This window comes from Sceloporus undulatus, chromosome 4 (genome assembly GCF_019175285.1).
Source record: "Sceloporus undulatus isolate JIND9_A2432 ecotype Alabama chromosome 4, SceUnd_v1.1, whole genome shotgun sequence".
Lineage (NCBI taxonomy): Eukaryota > Metazoa > Chordata > Lepidosauria > Squamata > Phrynosomatidae > Sceloporus > Sceloporus undulatus.
The window spans coordinates 195,123,169-195,144,665 of record NC_056525.1 but is presented as its reverse complement, the minus strand read 5'-3'; the positions used below and the strand labels follow the sequence as shown (position 1 = coordinate 195,144,665).

Below are 21,497 nucleotides of genomic sequence, written 5' to 3'. Positions count from 1 at the left end.
GACTCAAATCTGGCAAAAATCCACTCCTTGCTTGTGGTCTGTTATGGACTGCGGCAGCAGCCTGCTTTGAGAGCAGCCATGCGCTCACGATGGTTCCCAACTGATTGCAGGGCAATTGTGGGCAGAGTGTCCAGAGGCTGCTCCTTCAAGCCTGTCTGCTTTGCCCTACTAGCCTAGGTCCAGACTTTCTGAAAACCATATCTCCCCATATGAACCTGCCAGAACACTGAGATCTTTGGAGGAAGGCTTTTGCTCGCTCCCACCACCATCGCAGGTTTGCTTGGTGGCTGCTCCCAACCTCTGGAATTCCCTTCCACAGGAGACTAGGCTGGCCCTCTCCCTCCTTGCATTTCTTTGGCAAGCCAAGACGTTTTTATTTAAGCAGGCATTCAACATATAATTATGCCAGGGTGGTTTTTACAGACAATGTGTGTTTTAGTTATGCCTTTTAACTTTTGTATGTTGTAATATAATTTTATACTGTTTTAGATTATTTTAATTGTTTTAAATTTTATTATGATTATATGGTGTGTGTGTTTTTAATTTATCTGTGAGCCACCTTGGGTCCCTTCTGGGAGAAAGGTGACATACAAAATAAATAAATAAATAAATAAATAAAAGCTATTTTGGAATGAGGGTTAGAGTTTTGAAGAACATGCAGGTTTTTGACAAAAATTACTCCCAGAGCCACTGAAGTTGCCCACTCCCACATAGGCCCTGTAGGTGTTGCACTCTTTGTCTACCCCTCTCTCTCCAACATTAAATGATTATCGTCTGTTGACAAGAAAAATATATTCATAGCACAACTTTTATTACGCTGGCAACAGAAATCTATCATTTGGGTTCTTACCTAGGGAAATTGCTATTTACCCAGTGAGCTGCAAAATATAAGCCCATCTTAATCTACAGTGGGAAAGGCTAAAGGCTCAATGAATGAAGTCTCATCTGACAGAGACACCTGTGAAAAACAAATATTTTGTTTCAAATTCTCTTCTCTGGGATGTTAGTATTAATCACATCCAAGAATTATGAGCCTAGTTCAAAAAATGCAAATATGACAAAAGGTAGTGGAGGGGGGGCAGGAAAATAGTTTATTAATTCTGAGCAAAAAGCTACAATTATCCCCAGAATGGGAGTGCAGAATGGTTCTGAAATCCTTCCCTGATACCAGCAATATCAAAATGTTCCCAGCCTAGTTCATGAAGTTTGAATGTTTGCTTGAGAACCAGATCTGCAAGTTTGTGAAGTTTCAAGAGCCACTCCCTGTTGGTCAGTGCAAAACTACAGAAGACTGCCATCAACTCCAAGGAGGGCAGAGTTAAAAGAAGAAGGATGTCACACGCTTACCACAATCATCCAAGCAACCAGTCTTTTGTAATAAATGCAAAAAGTATCCTGTAATCACTTCAATGGATGAGACGTAGGTCAGACAGGATGAGAATAATTTCTCACTGTATTGGAAAATTACAAGAGAATGTATTCAATGCCCTATAAAGTCTTTGTGCTGAGGTTTCTTTATTCATATTTGAAGGTACAATTGGATAGGGAATACAGAACTATTCTGTTATAGGCATATTGTGTCAAAAATACATCTTACAAAAAAAGAAAGTTATCTTACTAATTTAATTATTTGCCTGCACTAATTTGTTTTCCAAATTATTTTCAAAAACCAGAAATGATTTGAGTGCATTGTTTTCAGGCCGCAAGCAAGGAGTGGACCCTAAGGCAAACCTGTAATGGGCATTTCTTGGCAAGATTGGTTCAGGAGGTTTGCCTTTCCTTCCCTCTGAGGCTGAGAGATTGTGACTTGCCCAAGGTCACCCAGTGGGTTTGCATGGCTGAGCTGGGATCCATCCTGCTATTGGCTGATGAGGTCTCTTTTTCATTTTTCCAGAGGAACCCAATCACTCTCCTACCATCTTGTAATTAGTATGTCTCACAGTTCCCCAGTTTTCAGAATGAGTAATCTGTAAAATATTTACATTCAGATTTTGAGATGTACAAAATCTTTACGTTTGGTGTGAGACTATCTGAGCTGGTACAAATTCAAATCTACTCCTGCAGATGTCACCACATAATGGAGCACAGTTTTTTCTTTTTCTCCTGTAAATTTACAAAAAATAATACATTTCTAAGACAAAGTGCTGCATCAAGAGGCAGATATCTGGAGGAGGGATAACATATGAGACAGAACATTTGTTGTTACTCACTTTTATTTTAATTGCCTCCCTCCATTCTTTTTACTATGAGTAAACCTGGCAGTAGAATTTTTTGCATAACTGAAACTGCCCAGCAGCTAATTACGTGTTAGATTTTGTTTTTCTCAGTAATTCATTAAGTGTTCTCTTTCTGAAAATGTTTTAGCAATTCCTGCTGCTGCTCTTTAAGAGACATTATATAACAGTTTCATGCTTAAATACAGATTTTGAATTTCTAATAGCAAAAGAGAAAAACCTTAGCTCTATGAAATCTAGAGAAAACAACAGAATGCCTTTTATGGCTATTTGAAAAACATCAGGATACTAATACTCTGCTCCACTGCAATCACAAATTATATTAAAAACAGGTAGAAAGGGCAAGTGGAAGTCATACTATATGAGAAAATGGGAAAGAGATCTGGTCCACTTCTAACTTCCAAAGCCCCATTTTAGTTGTAGTTCTGACCTTGGTGTAGAGGAAAAACCTAAAGTAATGGGGAGGGAGGTAAGACTCATGGAAATTCTATTAATTACTATTAATTATAACAATTAACCAGGGATATAAGAAAATACATTGTATTGCTTAAAGCAGGTTAGAGAATAATTATGTGCCAAACGTAAAAACAGAAAGTGAAGTCGAAGGCTTTTACAGCCGGCATCCATAGTTTTTTGTAGGTTTTTCGGGCTTTGAGGCCGTGTTCTAGAAGAGTTTATTCCTGACGGCTGAAGATTCCTGCCACAGCTGCTGATGAAACATCAGGAATAAACTCTTTCAGAACATGGAATCATAGACTGAAAACCCCACAAAAAACTATTAAAACAGAATGTCGAATGATCATAGTGAGCGCACGTTCACCACACCTCCCAGATCAAGGAAAGGAAACATATCTCAGTGGAAGGCTCCTTCCTTTGCATGCAGAATGTTGCAGTTGAAGCCCAAGCACTTCTAATGAAAGGATCTCAATGGAATTTGCATCTTTGAAGAGGAGTTGAACCAGAATAAGATATTGGAAGAAGCAATAAAGATTGGCATCCTGGCAAAAACAAACACCTCTCTTCATTCCCCTCCCTTCCCCACTCCCACATTGGCAGCAATAACTACCATAGAAGGGTAATTACTTTAGGGTGGATTTGTAGCAGGACCATGAACCTATGGATAAACCTCTTCCAATGGACCTGCAGTCCCAATCCTGATTATTCCCGTGTTGCTTATTTTTAAAAACAAATATAAAGAATACATTTGAACTTATTTGCAGTTAGCCTTTAGGTGAAAGAAATAAGAACAGACTTCTTTTCCCTGAAACATTGGTGACCCAGTGAGTACTAGGATTCTTATGTTCAAGATATCAAAAATGGTCCATTTGCTTTAATGTCCATTTGCATAAATTTGATTATGTCACTTCTCTGCAATCCATGCCAACAAACAGCAGCATCCCCAATGATAAATGATAGATGATAATAATAATAATAATAATAATAATAATAATAATAGATTTTATTTATATACCGCCCAATCACTGGGAATCCGAGCGGTTTACAATAGAGGTGATAACAGACAGTTCCCTGCCCACAGGCTTACAATCTAAAAGACACGACACAAAAGGAGAAGGGAATGGTGAGGGGGGAGGGACCAAGGCAGATGGACCGGATAGATAGATAGATAGATAGATAGATAGATACAGCAGCATGGAGACCAAGATGGGCTTTGTTTATTAGAAGTTAGAGAAAGATCCAGAGTATACAAAGGTTTAGAGTCTGTTTCTGCCCATATATTTAAAAAGGCTCATTGTTTGTAGATCTCAGATTAGAATTATCTTTATAGATCACCTTTCCCAGCTGCAACCCAGAGTAAGAAACTACATGACCAGGATGACTTTTTCCCTCTGACCCAATATGACAGATGGGGAAAGAACACTCACAAAATGTGCAACAATGCCAGCATTAATACACAGTCACTCACTAGTCAGCACATTGACATGCAAAATTATTAACAAACAATACACTTCCACTTCTGGTGACATTTCCTATACTTGAAGCAAACTAAGTTTTGACAGACAACTCCACTACCTTTATAATGAAAATGCAGTTTGTGTGACTGCATGTCTGTGTGTACCTTCAAGTCGCCTGTTGACCTCTGGCAACTCTATGAATTTCATAAGGTCATTTTAGGCAAGGTATACTCCAAAGTAGTTTTGCCACTTCTCTCCTCTAAAATACAGTTTAAACTACCTGAACTGTAGTATTTTAACTGATCAAACTGACTTCTAGGTTTTTTTTTCAATATGTAATTTTTATACTGTTAGATCATAAAATAATGCATTTTATCAATGAAGTCATTCTGCAAAAACACTATAGTCCCACTTCTGTCTGTTTGATGCTATATAGATGGCCCACCACTTTCGCGGATTTTATATTCACAGTTTTGATAACCATACATACCTGACTTTAAGTCCACTTCATGTACAGTATAAGTCAAGGACAGGTTTTAGTGCCAAAATTATGGATTTTGATATGACCCATGGGTAACTCAAGGGTAAAACTTAGGGGCATATAACAAAGGATGTAAAGGACAAAAAGAAAATGTCAAAGCACTTAGGAAACAGGCATAACTGTTCATGCTCACCCTAGATGCTCCCAGGATGGACTACACTTTCGTCTTTTGCCACTCTACTCAGAGAAGGGGATGGTCTCTTTTTTGATAAGAATTAAAATACAGCACTTACATTGACCATGGGTAAGTTGACCCAGGATTTTGGGGCCAATATTTTACTAAAATTTCTAGACTTATACATGAGTATACACAGGGTTCACAAGTTTGTAGCTGATACTTAACTAGCCCCCAGCCAACGTTACCGCTATCTAGCACTACTTCCCTCCACTCCACCCCTGCCTGATTAGCCAAGTCTTTCCACTTCACTCCACTCTGAATCCAATGTTAGGACCTCCTCCCTGCCATCCTCCTTCTCCACACATCTGAAAAGGAATCTGCAGTTCACACAAATAAAACTGTATTAAGGTAACTAAGGCCCCATACAGACAGGCCAAAATAAAGCTGGTTCGGGTCACTTTTGAGGTATGCTGTTTCAATTATGCATATGTACTAAGAGTCTGGAAGCTGCGCCAAAGCTGCACTCTGGTCCTTAGGACTGGATTGTTGCTTTGGCACAGCTTCTGGACTCTTGGTATGCATGCATAATTGAAACAGCATACTTCCAAAGTGACCCGAAGCAGCTTTATTTTGGCCTGTCTGTATGGGACCAAAGTTCTCCTTTATTATTAAAAACTGAATGAACAGTATTTGATTAGTCAATTTTAATTCTATGATTTGAGAATCATGTTGTTAATTTTAGGTACATTTGTATGCTGCAAAGCTTTATCTCAAGAAAGAGATGATTGCAAAATTGCACTTCTGAGAGGCAGCTTGCAAAATATTTCTTCCTTTTCACGTGGCTTCAACTGAATGAAAAAAGCGAGGAAGTTTATCATGTTTTCAACATCTTCCACAACTACTACAATCTCATCTGGTGATGTGGACTTTGAAGTTCTCAAATGTTTGTTTCTCCAGTTAGGCATGCCACAGATTCACTACATAAATCCAAAATGGATCTTTGAGCGATTATAATTAACTTAAATTTAATAATCTGAAGGTGTCTACTCTCTCTATGTCTAAATCTAGATCCATCCCATTACACCAAAAAGTTTAAAAACTACCATAACCTCTGACTGTGAAAATGGCCTTGACTGAGTTTTCCTAAATCTTTAATCAGCATCAATACATTTACAAAATATTCTCCAGTCTAGCAATACTATCTCTTTTCAAGTGTTACAATTCATAACTAGTGTGTTCCAGCTTCATTCTGGACCATAAGAACCAAACAACAATGACACTCTAATTCATACCTCATGCATTAATGAAGGATCAGGGTATGGTGCAAACTTATTTTGGGGTAAAAACATAGGGTAAAACGTATTTTTAAAAAAAGAATCTCTTGTAAATGTTTCCTTCTTTCATGTTAAATGATATATTTTAATATATTGTTCTAACAAGTAATACTGTTACAGTCAATTAATGTTGCTACAACTCTTTCAAATCAAAAGTTTCTAATATTGGTGTTGAAAGGATAAATGTTTATTCCAAGCCAGTATCTCTGAATTCAGTGGTACTCCATTGTTGCTGTGTGCCTTGAAGTCATTTCTGACTTACTGCAACCTGAAAGCAAACACACTGTATCATGGGTTTTTCTTGGCAAGACTGGTTCAGAGGGGGTTTGCATTTGCCTCCCTCTGAGGCTGAGAGAGTATGGCATGCCCAAGGTTACCCAGTAGGTTTTCATGGCTGAGCAGGGATTCAAACCCTGGTCTCCAGAGTTGTAGTCCAACATTCAAACCACTACACCACACTGACTCACAGTGATGCTTACTTCCAGCTAATACATATGAGTGCAGTTTGATAACATATTGTAGTAAATTTTTACTGAAAATCAGTATGTATTACTCTTGCTGAATTACATTATAGGTAAATTACTATCTGAACTATTTGTCTAAAATTGTTTTGTTTGCTTTTGAAAGATCAAGACATTAGTCTAAACAGTAAAACTTCTTTTATTGTATATATGATTCTTTGTAACTTTTACCTCACCTTTGCTGCCTACTATCCAAACACTCAACTATTACTGTTAGACTTCAGTCCCGATACATACTTACTACAGAATAGACATAGTCGGGCTTACTTCCAAGGAAGCATTCTGAAAATTGGTCTCTCTGGTACCTTAGTGTACAGCCACTTCTAGCTCATTCTCAAATATGGGGAATACTAGTTTCACTAAAACAGAGACCAAATATCAATACTACTATAGTTAATAAATATATCATGCAAAACAATTTTATGTGGAGATATACACAATACGGGTTAGGTTTAGAGATCTGGTCAGTTTTTCTCACACCTACCTCTCCACACAAGACTCCCAAATGGAAAATTTCCCCTAAGAACGGGGAGACCCTAATGGATGAGATGGGATGGCTATCTGGTGTAAGGGGTGAGGATAAATCAGGAGAGCACAGGAAGGCTGGCAAAAGAACATCTTCTTTGCCTCCCCGCTTCACAACTGCTCTTCCTATTTCTACTCTTGAGATTTTCCCTTTCTCAATACAGTAATCTTGCCCAACCATAGCCCACCAACCTACAGCAGTTTTATATGGTTGTGATTTCAAGTCAATTTAAAATAGTGCTTTCCCTTTGCACTACAACTTACTAAGAGACAATTTAGTTTCTGCTCAAATGTTTGGTGTTCCTAACTGAACTGAACTGAACTTTTTGGTCCTCCTGTTTTGATCATATAATTTTGATATCATCAAAACAGGAGCACCAAAAGTTCATTTCAGTGCAGGGCTTGAAATGTAAGACTGTGACTTAAATAGAGGAGGTTGAAGCAACTGTTTAAAACAACAGTTGGTGCCAACAGAGTTGGTGGGACAGAGAAATGAGACTGTGAATCTGACAAGAGCAAAATTCAACAGTTACTCACAAGACATGACTGACAACTTAGTCAGGAGGAGGATGGCATGACTTAGGGGATGAAAAACATAGGGGCCTGAATGTATAGAACAAAACTGCATGATGAAGCAACTTACTGAGGAAATTAAAGAAGGTGAAAATGTTGTTCAGTGCAAAAAAGAATGGCTGAGAACTACAGAATGATGAAATTTTTAAAGTGGTTTGCACTCATGGCAAAAGTCCTTGTTCAAAGGGAAAGAGTTAAGAACATACTTTACACTTTATGATAAATGTGAAATAGCATCTTGCCACCACCTAATTCTGTGGGAATAGGCCATAAACAGAGAAATGCTATATGTAGAAGTGTACAACACTGAAAAGAAGAAGACTTAAGAATAACAGTAAAGAGAAATGAATAGTAAAGAGGCTTGCCCAGGCTGACTCTCATAGAAGGATAAACTGAAGTTCTGGCTTGGGCTGCTAGATGTGCCAATTCTATAAAACGTAAAGTACACAAGGATTTTTCTTTTCTTTTTTAAGCACAAGTCTATACAAGCTCTACTGAGAAACCTCTCATTATTCACAAAAACTATTTACTTGGAATGTCCTGATAAGAGAGGAATTGTAAATATGACTGGCAGGTTATAGATGAAGATGTTTGCTTTATGACCCACCTACATCTACCCAGAGATAATGAAGGATTATGGCTCGCAAAATAAAAGATGTACTTTCCTAAGAAAGGTAATTTCTAGGAGTTGCGCAGTACCCCTATTATATGATATTTAAGCTCAATTTTATGACAGATTAATATACATAACCGGTGACAGTTTAAAATTGTGGTTATTTTCCTTTGTAAGATTTTGTTCAAAACATCAGGACACCATAAAAACTCTGCTGACTGGCTTTTTGACGTGACCTAAATTTTATGCATTTTGCAGATGGCAAAGAGCACAATCTTTCAAGATGTTACAGTATTTAAGTGAATGTTTATCATGTTTCCCCTCCCCTGGTGTCACTCCCACTTCTCAAAAAGATAACATAGTGATAACATCATCTCAACTATTCATGTAAACCCTTTTAAATGGCTACATAATGAGGAGGCACAACTCACTGAGAAAATAATAATAATGCTAGGAAAGGTGGAGGGAAGCAGAAAGAGAGGAAGGCCACATGTTAGATGGATAGACTCTATTAAGGAGGTCATAGGTATGAATTTCAGGACCTGAACAGAGCAGTGGAGCATAGGGACTCTTGGAAATGTCTCATCTACAGGGTTGCTATGGGCCGAGAGCAACTCGAGGGTGGATAACAACAACAACAAGAAACAAGAGCCAGTGTAGTACAGTAGTTTGAGCATTAGACTCTGGAGAACTGGGTTCAGTTTCCTGCTTGGCCATGGAAACACACTGGGTGCCCTTGGGTGAGTCACACACTCTCAACCCCAGAAAACCCCATGACAGGTTCATCTTAGGTTCACCATAAGTCAGAAACAACTTGATGGTACACAAAAAGAACCGAAACTAGAATGTCTCCTCAACAGCACTACTATTGAAAGGCTACATCAAAAGGTGAGGGAAGAAACAAAGTAGTCTCCTGGAACACCATGTTTCATGTGTAAGTCACTCTTAGGGACAGGTGTTCTGTACAGTACATGGATATTATGGTTGCTCTTAAGCAGTGTACAGACCGCCAGAAAGAGGTGGCTGGGATCCGCCTCTCGTTTCTGCGTAGCCACACCGCAGTAACCAAATGCATGCGCGGCTATGCAGACAACAAAGGAGCGCTAAAAACCGGCTCCTTTTAGTGCCGATGCAAACTGCTGGCAGCAGCACGAACATGTCACTGCTGCGTGGGTCCATCTGGACGCCACGCAGCAGTGACGTCCTGGTGACATGCTAGGGTTGCGGGGCGTCTGGAAACGGCGCCCCAAGGCAACCCTAGCACATCGCCAGGATGTGCTAAAGGGCCCGTCTAGACCAGGCCTTACTTTCTCAGATATGACAACTGGAGGAAGCATGTAGCTGTTGTTATGGTTGGGGAAAGTTCCAGTTTCTAAACAGGAGAAACTCATGACAATGGATATGCACCCCCAGCAAAACAGATATCATCAAAGGAATGCAAACAATTGTTTGTCTCTTTGCTCCTGCTCCAGCTTGTTCTACGCACCCTAACCAATAATATCAGCCCAGTTCTTCCCAACCTGCCCCCTCTTTATCATATGTTATTTGGCTATATTCCTTCTATCCAAAGGCCAGCAGCAGCATGAAAGAAAGCACAAATATGTAGTTGGCCTCTCCCTTGTGAAACAAAACAGGCGTAAAATTATACAGATATGCATCTAAGAAAGAGCTTTATCCATCTAAGAAATGGAAAGAAAACAGATGCACAGGCCTTGAGTGACCAGGTTTCTGGAATCTCAATCTTCTTAAAAACGCCAAGCACTAGGACAAATTATAGACGTCTTCCAGCTAGACTAGATTAGGAAGTAAAAAACAGAGCAGCTTTATTTTATACAGTACACTTTTCATGAGGGAACCTCTAGTGCCCCTCCTTCAAGAAAACCATAGGCCATAACACTTCACCAATACCAGTAATGTATAGCATTGACATACACATAATCAAAATTTGGAAACAAGACACTCAAACACCATAAAGGAAGTGTATTTCAGCACTCTAGTACAGGAGCTATGCTTTTTAAATCAAAGCATGACATTAAGATTAAATGTTTTAAATATCTGCTGCTTGTATTTAAAAATGTAGTTTTTGAAATACTTTCTAAATGAATATAGAATCATCACTTGGAAATAAAAAATGGTTTTATACACATACTAATATTACTGTTAAAAGTCGCATAAGACATGAAAGGTTTATGAAAAAAATACTGTTAAATACAGGATTTGGTTTCCTTAAAAAAAAAATACCCTTCCGCCTCAAAAAATATGCACTTTTGTAGACTACATGAGTCCAAAAATTATGGCAGTGTGCTACCATTGCAAATAGTATAATAAAGCTGATCAATTAGACAATAATAAAATTCCTAGTTGGAAGCAATTGACTTCCAACTAGGTATACATAGGACTTAGATCAAACGTATTACGAAGTAGTGAAGTGTTCCAGTTGAACCTTTTCCCCATTTCACTGGTTTTCTTTTCCTGTGGTTCATTTTTTAATTTTTATTTTTAAAAGGATTTTTTATATAAAAGAATTTTATATATCTGTTTTTAATATAGGAGAGGGCACTCAGAAGTATAATTACCCACCCATAGCAATGCAGCCACCATAGCACTCTATAATCTTACTCTATTCGGTGTATTGTTTTCTGGCTTTAGTTTACAGGCACACCTTTCTCTATCACTTCATTCTGGGCTTCCTAATCAGATGCAGGAAAGTATGACATTTGGTGTGTCATCAATGTGTACTAGGAGAAAATATTTGCAACAGAAACACAGTCCTATAACCTCTCATCAGGCATTAAGTCATCAGTCTGACACAAATTCCATTCCGCTCAATAGCGAGAGTGTCCTACTATTATTCATTTTATATTACACAACAGAGGGAATAATCATAGATACATACAAAAATAGCAAGATACACAAGGGAAAAAACCCTACATGTGAAATACTTGCGTAATTCATGTTTTGACATAATCTGAATCTATCTAATTTTAAGTAGTTGAAAATTAGGCCTAGGTCCAATTTTTAGCCCCAACTGAATAAACTGCAAATATGAAATCACAAAATTCCTATTGATACAATGGATCTATGACTGTTGGGACTGGAAAATGCATGTAGACTTTCATCTCTCAACAATAGACTTAAAGTCTAAATTCAATGCAAACATTGCCAGTGACGTCAACTCAACACAAAGGATCATCACTGAAAGAGTGATTTGGGCTCATAAAGGTTACACACAGGTCCAAATATTAATTTAAATACTTCAGAAACTGCTTTTGATTGCCTACCTCTTTAAAAACAAGTTTGCAAACTGGAATGCAGGACAAAAATGCTATTTAGAAAAAAAATTTCAAGTTTAACTCTGTTTGGTTTCATAGTAAGTTCACAGCTCTGTGGTTCTTAACCCAGATCTTTTCAAACTACTTAAATCTTAACACACACACATACGGTACTAAATTTTCATATCTCAAACAACATATTCAGGAGTTGAAAGCTTTGTTACTTTCCAACATTTCAACTTTATTATAATGCCTGCTTCCAGCTGACTGTTTTCTTAGAATTAACCTCAATACTGAATTATCAATACTTTTCTTCTTGTCTCTCTTAGGCGCCTTACAGACGGGCCTAAGCGGCGCCGTCGTTGCGCCAGGAATACGCGCAAGGAGCGGTGCTTCCGGACGCGCCTTGCCCCTCACGCGTATTCCGTATGGCAAGATGGTGGCGCCCTATACAGACGGGTGCGGTCATCTTGACATAACGGACGCGCAGCGTCCGGACATCTAAACCCGGAAGAGACGTTGCGAGTGCGCGCTTTGGCACTTTTCCATTTTTTATAAGGGACACCATTTTGCTATGTCATTATAGTTAATGGGACATGAGCATACACGGATTTTGTTATACACGGGGGATCTTGGAACCAAACCCCAGCGTATAACAAGGGTCCACTGTAGAAGTAAATGTTTCCTTAAGTAGAACTCAGGTTAAGCCTGAAACTTAAGCCTCACTTTATTCTGCCCAATACAAGATAACTTTGACGTGTTACAGACCGCCCAAAATGAGCGGTCTTGCGCCGCTGCCAGTTGCTGCGTCCGGGAACCGCAGCAGTCAAACCGCGCAGTTTCCGGGAGCAGCAAGAAAGAAGAGCCAAAATGGGGCTTCTTTCTGTGCCCTGGAAGTGGTGCCACAAGGCACAGGGCGTGCATTTCCGCCGCACTTCTGCTGCACGACGTCCGAACGCTATGCGTCCGCGACGTCAAAATGGCGGCGCCCTTCTGTATAGGGCGCCGCCATTTTGACGCACTCGTTATGTGCGAGGGGCAAGGCGTGTCGGGAAGCGCCACCCCTCACATGTAACAACGGCACCTCATGGGCCCGGCTGTAATGTGCCTTTGATTTGTTCAAAGGGAGTTTGCCATTGCCTTCCTCTGAGGCTGACAGAGTGTCGTTTATGTGGGTTTCCATGGCCAGGTAGGGACTAACATCTGGTCTCGCAGAGTTCTAGTCCAACAGTCAAGACAGTACATCATGCTGGCTCTATAAGAAAACCAATAATGGTTGCATTGTTGTTGTATGCCTTCATGTTGTTTCCGACTTATGACAAAGCTAACGTGATGCTATCATGGGCTTTTCTTGTTCAGATAGGGTTTGCCATTGCCTTCCTCTAAGGCTGACTTGCCCAAGATCACCCAGTGGTTTCCATGGTTAAATAAGGATTCAAACCCTGGTCTACTGCAGTCTTAGTACAACATTCAAACCACCATACCACTCTGGTTGGAAGATTTCTTACATCTACTTTCTCCCCTTTCCTGTCTTTAGAACAGCATCACTCTGGGGAAGGAAGCAAATATGTTCAAATAATCATACCTCAACTTATTATGCCAATATATGAATGCGTTCTTTAAGCCCCACACAACCATTTTGCTCCTTCCTTAACATAGACCAGAAAGTCATTGGTTAACTATAGTTTCTCATTATATTCAAGCTAAGAAACAATGCAAAAGCCCTTCTTAATGAGCCAGGATATGGGAACTTTTTTAAAAATAAGCCTTTTAATATTTGACAAACCTGAGCATGTGTACTATGATGACTGACATTACACCTACATTTATCAGTATGTGCTATTGATCAGTAAGTACTACTGTTTCCAGGTCCTTTATTTTGTACAAATAAGGTCCTTGTTTCCAGTTTCTTTATTTTGTTCTGGCACACCTATTCAGATGATTTTTAAGATTGTAAATTTTAAACAATTAATTTTAAATGTGCATTATTTTAAATTTGTTCTTTTAAATTAATGTAAGTTTTAAGGAATGTTGTGTTCTTAGCTGATGTATATTGCTGGTCTGTTGTTGCTCCTTGCCTTGATCCATGCAGAGAGGCAGGTAAGAAATAATAATAATGATGATAATAACAACAACAAAGGATACACATTATTTTCAACAAAATAAAATAGCATACAAATAAAAGTGTTTGTAACTTGAGGGATGCAATGGCTTAGTGGTTAAGATGCCAATTCTGACGACTAGAAGATTGGACAGTTGGCAGTTTGAAGCCCAAGTGCTGCATAATGGGGTGAGATCATGTTACTAGTCCCAGCTTCTGCCAACCTAGCAGTTCGAAAGCATGCAAAAGCAAGTAGATAAATAGGTACCATTTTGGTGGGAAGGTAATAGCATTCGGTGCAGTCATGCTGCCCACATGACCACTGGAGTAATGCTGACTCTTTGGCTTAGTAACAGAGATGAGCACAACCCCTTTGCCTTTTACCTTTACTGGATTAGCCTGCCAAGATTATTTATCGCTTTTTAGAAAATAAAACAAGATGTTAATTTATCAGTTTCTCATGTTCATCATTCATTCCCTAAACCTGATGAACTACACTCATCTAGGAGACATAAAGCAATTGAATTCTGCACACTCTCTACCCCCCCCTGATTTTTTTTTTTTTTTAATATCCTTTTTCTTTTTCAAAGGATATATACCAAAGAAAGGGGAAGAGAATGAAGGGAAAACTAATGATGTGAAACTGCACTATGTAACATAAATTGTATTCAGGTATAAAGATATGTTAGTCTAGAATTTGTAATGTTACTATAATAAATTGTTATTTTGTATTGTTACAATAACAAAATTAGAAAAGCAGCAAGTAAGTACCAAGAAAATTACAAGTTGAATTAGCAGATTACTTTTACACAAAGAAGGGAAATACCAGGAGCTCAGGAAGAACAAATTTATGTTTAATTCTGATGTTAATCATTGTATAAATGTAAGTTTATTCCTGCAATGTGTTTTTCCCCCGTTTCTTTTTCTTTTTCCTTGCCCTTCTCCCTTTTTGTATGTTACAAATGTTTTATGATGTTGTGTTTTTAATGTAAAAAACTCAATAAAGATTATATTTTAAAAAAAGATATTCTTTTGTAAATCTGTTGTTTTTATATTATATTAGTGGTTTGCTTCATAATGTTGCATTGGTTTTTGTATTTGATATTATTTGTGATATTAATAAAGATGTTGACAAAAATGGATTTCATAATGTACCCATTTTCTCAAAGCAAGTTTCATGGAAATGTGCTGGTATCAACAGCTTCACTTCTAAATATATGCATGATTTGTAGATTTAAGAAACATGTACAGTACTAAAGTTTTAATTGCTCTCTGACATGATTTTATTGTCACCAGTACAACAAGGTACTTGCTTTTGTTTTTAATTATTTTAAGACTATTTTAAACTAAGTACTTTTCCACACATTTCAGAATATTTCCATCCAGTAGATGACTTCATGTCTGTCTGTATATATAAAGCAAATACATTCTTAGAACTGTGATATGTCTCATGCATTGGGCACTGAAATAAAGTATATAAAATATATAACAATCAATAATTATTATGGTAGTAATCTTCCATGCAAGTGAGTCAACTCTCAACATAAAGTTTAATGACCCAGACAAGTCACTAGTTTGGAAATTCCCATAACAGGACACATCGTTTAGATGGTATCTGCAAAGAGGTTGCATTTTGGAATGCACTAGTATGATTTGGGTTCAGGATGAGGAACATAGGTATGTACAAGGATGAGTGAAGTGCAGATTGTAGGCAGCTCATGCTTTGCAAAAAAAAAGGAAAAGACAACAATTCCTACATATAGCCTGTTTTTTCTCCCACCAGAAATTCTTAATATAAGCATGGAACAGCAGAACTTCTGACAAAACATTTATTTTCCTCTTGAGACCAAATGAGAAAACAATTTAAACTGGCAAACCTGATTTCATGCAGCGTATGAGGCATATCCTCCTTAGATGCCTTTAAGAAAGCCTTAAAGACCCATCTTTTCCGGTCTGCATATCCTTCTGACCCCTTGTAGAAATTATTTCTTGTTGAAGATGCTTTTATGACTGGCAGATGTTATTAATGTTCCTTACATGTGATTTTAAGGAAGTTTGTTTAATTACATATGTATTTGTGGTTTTATTTAGTTTGTATTTTATATAATATGTAATTTCATTCGATGTTATGTATATTTGATTCTACTGTGAACCACTTTGATCGCTGCGGAAAAGCGGTATATAAAGTTATTGTTGTTGTTATTATTATTATTATTATTATTATTATTATTATTAATATACTTTTCCTTCAGGTTCAAATGGCCTATTACTCCCTCCTTTGCCAGAATAAAATAAAATTTATAGCTATATTAATATATACTACAAAGTGGGAAGTCTAGCAGTCGGTTCACTTCTCATGCCATACCATCGTTCAGCATTACAAGCCCCACGTTTATACATTATCTCCTTAGTGGCATCACTTGACAGTGTAGGAGGTGCAGACCGCATCAGGTGACACCCCAGAGAAAGGGTGAAAGCCAGTTGGTCCCTCCTCCCCCTTCGGTGCAGTAGGGGCGAGTGTGTGCCCTTCCCAGCTGCTCCATTGTGGGGCTTTCCTATGATGGAGCAGCAGACCCAGCCTACCTAAGTGGTTGCCAGGCTAGGGGGTGATGCAGCAGCTGGGGACAGGAAACAAGGAGAGGGGGAGGGATGCAAGTGAACAAGGTAGTGGGAGTGAACATGGCAGCCCCCCGCAATCCTGCCAGAAGCCCTCTGCATGGGGTGGCACCAAAGATGGTGCCGTCACTCTCTCCTCTCCTGCATTTTACTTAATTGCTTTTTTGTTTGCAGGAAGCTATGACCTGCACCCATTCTCCAAAGCAAAACTACGAATCATCTTCAACACATGGTGAGTAATACAGATCCACAGGGCAAACACAAATCATGGCTCATCTGTTCAAATGCAACAGCCTTCTTGAGGCACTTCTGAACTGGTAAAAAAAGCCTAAGATTACACAGCATGCTAGTTTCACCCTCTCCCTGTGGACATGGCTAGCTTCCTGTGGGTGTGCATGGGCACGCATGTCGCTTGTGCACCTTCAAGTCATCTGTCGACTTATGGTGACCCCATCCATTTCAAAGGTTTTTTCTTAGGCAAGGGATACTCAAAGGTATTTTGCCAGTTCCTTCCTCTGAAATATATCTTTGAACACCTATATTTGTTGGCTTCCATACCCATTTTTAAAACCCTAAATATGATGAAAGCCCCTCTCTCTTCAAACTAAACTAACATCAATTTGAGAGTTCTATTGGCATATCCAGATTCACTAAGTATTTGTGGATAGCCCTACACACATTCCCTTCACACTTTCAAAAGTGGATATGTGAAGAAGGCTTATAGCTTGCCACAAATGAGGAGGTAAAGAGAGGCACTTATACATATAAAGCTTATGCCCACCGTATCAAAATATAGCTAGCTAGTACACGTCAAAAGAACAAATGAATTGTGGGACTGCAGGATCTAATTTCTGGCTTCAGTTTCCATTAGACACAAATTAGTACTGTACTCACATTTATAGAACAAAAGGTGCTATTCGCCAATGGAACATATTCTGTTGGCAAAATGGATTCCATCTATGTGCCATGGAATAATCTCTTTTAGAGGATTAGGGGGACTCTAGAACTGATTAACAGGGCATAGGAAGTGGAAAGGAAGGAAAGAAGTGCCACATGACACTGAATGGAAACAAAGGTCTGTTACAGACAGCCAAAATAAAGCTGCTTCAAGTCACAGCGGAGGTATGGTGTTTCAATGATGCATGCGTCCTAAGAGTCCAGAAGTCGCACCAAAGCCACGCTCCAGCCCTAAGGACTAGAACGTGGCTTTGGTGTGGCTTCTGGACTCTTAGGATGCATGCATCACTGAAACACCATATCTCCACTGTGACTCGAAGCAGCTTTATTTTGGCTGTCTGTAACAGGCCAAAGAAATTCATTAAAAGAATAGGAAATGAAGTCAAGAAAAGTATATCCTTACTACTGAAACCTGTATCAATTCTTCGCATTAACTCATTGCAAAATATCACTCCATCAACAAAAAGTAAGAAATTTCAAGACACAGATTGTCCCTTGCAGAAAGCATCACTCCAGTCTACAAATGTTTACTGTTTGAGAGGAATGATCTTAAGAGTGAAATGAAATGTACATTCCCTGCATCTCAAAATCTATGCCACTGTTCTTTGGGAAACAATAATGGATTAATATGCAGTACACCAAATTCCTGCAGAGTTCTGGTCCATTAGGATGAGGAAGCATGTACCTGCACACTATGCAGTCACTTCCACTGCAAGCCACAGATATACTGTCCATTGTTTGTATATTGTGACACTAAAACCTGGTTTTCTGCCTTATCTCTTCCCCAGGAAGCCAGAAAAATAAGTCTAGAAGAAAACATGGCTTTTGGGAAAAGAAACAAGTTAGATTGCCAAATTTCATGTTACAGTAAATAGACAGTACACAGAAGCTTCATAATTTGCTAAGCCACCGCCATCTGTAATAGCCAGGCATGTACACCACCAAGTTACTTGTCAGAGTTCTACAGAATTCTAGCTTCTTGTTGTGTGCAAATGTAGTCAATATTTCTGATAGAAATGTAAAAACATCTTGACAAAACATTTATATGACAATATGTGAACTAACCATTGGTAAATCCCCCAAACTCTAGAATCTCTGTGAACAATGACTTTGTGAGTCAGCAAACTCATTCAACAAATCTTACATAATATGATTAGTATCATCTGAGGAGGAAGACTACAGGTATACCTCAAACTAGTTGTGATCCTGAGCATTACTTCTTTAATGGAATAGTGGATAACAGAGATAGAAATAACATTGGAAAAATAGGGATAGGCTCCTGCATCACACACAGAAAAAAGAAAGAAAGAAAGAAAGAAAAGCAGTTCAATATGTTTTAGCAAATGTTTTATTCAAAATTAACAATATGAACATGTGAAGTGAAACAACCAACCAAATAAGCCTAGCTTAAACAAAACATTTTGCACCTCCTAGAGACCACTTGAAGGCTTTCACATCCTGTGATGTCTTTTCTTCCCACCAGTCTCCAGTTTTCTTATGATTTCTGTTTTTGTGGCCAGACTTATGGATCTATAGATTTTTTAACATGAGGCCCCTTTTCTACTTGTTTTGCAATTCACAAGCTGCTTCTAGAATCTCTTATTGAGCTTGTGTGAACAGTAAAACAGAAGGGAATTTCTTATTTTTTGTAGGTAAGCACACATAGCTACAGTTTGCTGGAGTAATATTCTGTTTTTTCTCAGCTACATTGAATTATTTACTGCAAGTCAATACCGAAAGTCTGTGTTTCTCCAGCCATCCACTACCACCACCCCAATACTAATGCTGTTAAAAATCCTCTAGACAGGCAGAGGAAGAGGAAGAAAAGGGGGCTGAGCACGCAAAGAAAGATTTATAAAATAAGCACCACTGCCAAGAGTCTTTGCTGAACAATGATATGCCTATATGACTGATATAATCACACTTTTAGATTCTGTACGAATACATCAGGGACAAATGGATAAGAAAGCACAAAAAGTCATACAAATAGGAGTTTATCACTTTATAAAGGCTGAAAATTTGGGATTATAAGGAAAAAAAATAGATTAGACATTTTTCTTCAGCCCTTACTTCTTCCAGAACAATTGGGGGAAACGCAACTATTGTTTCAAATAAGTAAGCATATCACAAAATTACAGTGAAGCCATACTGGCATATAACATTAGCTCACATTTTAAAAAATAATTTCAGGTTATTCTATATTTCTTGAAATCTGGCTTAATTTATAACTTTAAGTTTATAACTTTAAAACGGTCATGTTAAAGCACCTGCCCAAATGCATCAGACATCCTCTAATTATTATATCTTTCTAGTTCATGAAGCATCATCATGAAATGTGCACAGATCCTTTTCTCAGCTTAATCTGTTTATATTTCTTAAATGTCACATGAGAGCAGAAATCAAATAATGTGATAGTATCGCCTTTGATACGCAGCTTTCACTGGAGTTTTCAAATGAAAGCCCTCCTCAAAAAGTTGGGTCTTATCTCCCTCTAGCGGAAGCTCTAAGAAAACCATGGAACTGAATCAAAAGCCTCTATGGGCTGATATCTTTAAATGACTCAGCCCATCCATACTCTAAATTTTATAATGTAACCTCTAAACTTCTACCAAAGTCCACCATTGAAAGGCCACCTTCTCTCATATGTTGATGTTGTTCCATGCCTTCAAGTCATTTCCGACATGGTGACCCTAAGGCAAACTTCTCGTGGGGTTTTCTTGGCAAGTTTATTCAGAGAGGGTTTGCAATTGCCGTCCTCCCAGGCTGAGAGAGTGTGACTTGCCTAAGGTCACCCTGTGCGTTTTCATGGCTGAGATGCGATTCGAACCCTAGTCTCCCAGTGTCCTAATCCAATGCTCAAACCCTTACACTATGCTGGTCCTCCCTCCCATATGAGACTGCCAGAATTTTGAAACTTTCAGAGGAGGCCCTCTTCTGTGTCCTGTGAAGTTAGATTGGTGGACACACATAACAGATCTTTGTTTGTAACAGCACCTCAGCTGTGAAACTCCCTGCCCAGGGAAGTAAAGCTGTCCCATCTCTTTTAAGCTCTTTTTTATCTCTGTATTGTTTTAATTGGTTTTTATTTGTTCATTGCCTTGAAGCCCTTGTAGGCTGGGACACGATACAGAAATACTTTAGCTAATAGATAATAAATTAAAATATACTTTATTAAAAAAAATTACTTTGGAGGAGACTTGAGAAGATAAAACAGAACTTCTAACATCTAGAAAGAGAAGTATAAAAATGTCTTCAACAAATGCATAGAGAATTTTTAAAATAAAAACATGTAAAATATAAACATACTAATAAGGACTTAGTTATACATACTATGTAAGAAGACATAGTTACGAGACAAGAATTCCCACATCACCAAAAGAGAGGTCATGCAAAAACAAAGTAACATTTTCACACCAAAAAAACTGTAGCCCAACAAAAAAATGGCTATAAAGTCATACTGCTCAATGCAGAACCTCCAACTAAAGCATCCCCAGCAGGTAGCTGTCTAGTATATTCTTGAAGAAGGGGACCCCACCACCTCACTAGCAAGACGTCTTTTCTAATATTCAGTTCAAATCTAGAACAGGCCTTCTTCCCTCCTCTCTATGACAGCACTTAAGATATTTATAAAGTGGAATCATGTTACCTCTCAGTCTTCTCTTCACCAAGCTGAACATACCCAGTTCCTTCAATCTTTCCTTGTATGTTTTGTTCTCCATACCTCTAATAAGTCTTATTGCCCTTCTTTCAACCTGCTCCAACTTGCCTATAACCTTCGTAAAATTACGTGTTGAGAACTGAATGCAGTACTGCAGATGAGGCCTTATCAATGCAGAACATAGTGGGACTGTTACTTCCCTGGCTTTGGAAACTATGCTTCCATTAATTCAGGCTAAAACAGCATTCATCATCTTTGCTGCATATCACACTGGCAGCTCATGTTTACTTTATGATCAGCAATAATCCCAAGGTCCTTCCAGCATGTAAGTTCACAAACTTTAATGAAGGACCTAAAACTGACCACCTTACTTTAGTCTATAACTGAGTTAAAGGCTTTATCGGAAGCCACAGTATATATACAGTCCTATTTGGTTTTATGTGGTAATTTTGACTGTACCATTGTCTTTGTTACTATTTTTCAGATTTGTAATGTTCCATACAGTTTTATTATTTATTGCC

The 21,497-nt window shown here is 38.3% G+C and overlaps 1 protein-coding gene across 5 annotated transcripts in view; it reads right to left on the bottom strand.

The window, feature by feature from the left end:
• SPIDR (scaffold protein involved in DNA repair) overlaps nucleotides 1-21,497 on the bottom strand; it is a 1,328,422-nt gene that overhangs the window by 170,221 nt on the left and 1,136,704 nt on the right. The window lies entirely within an intron of this gene.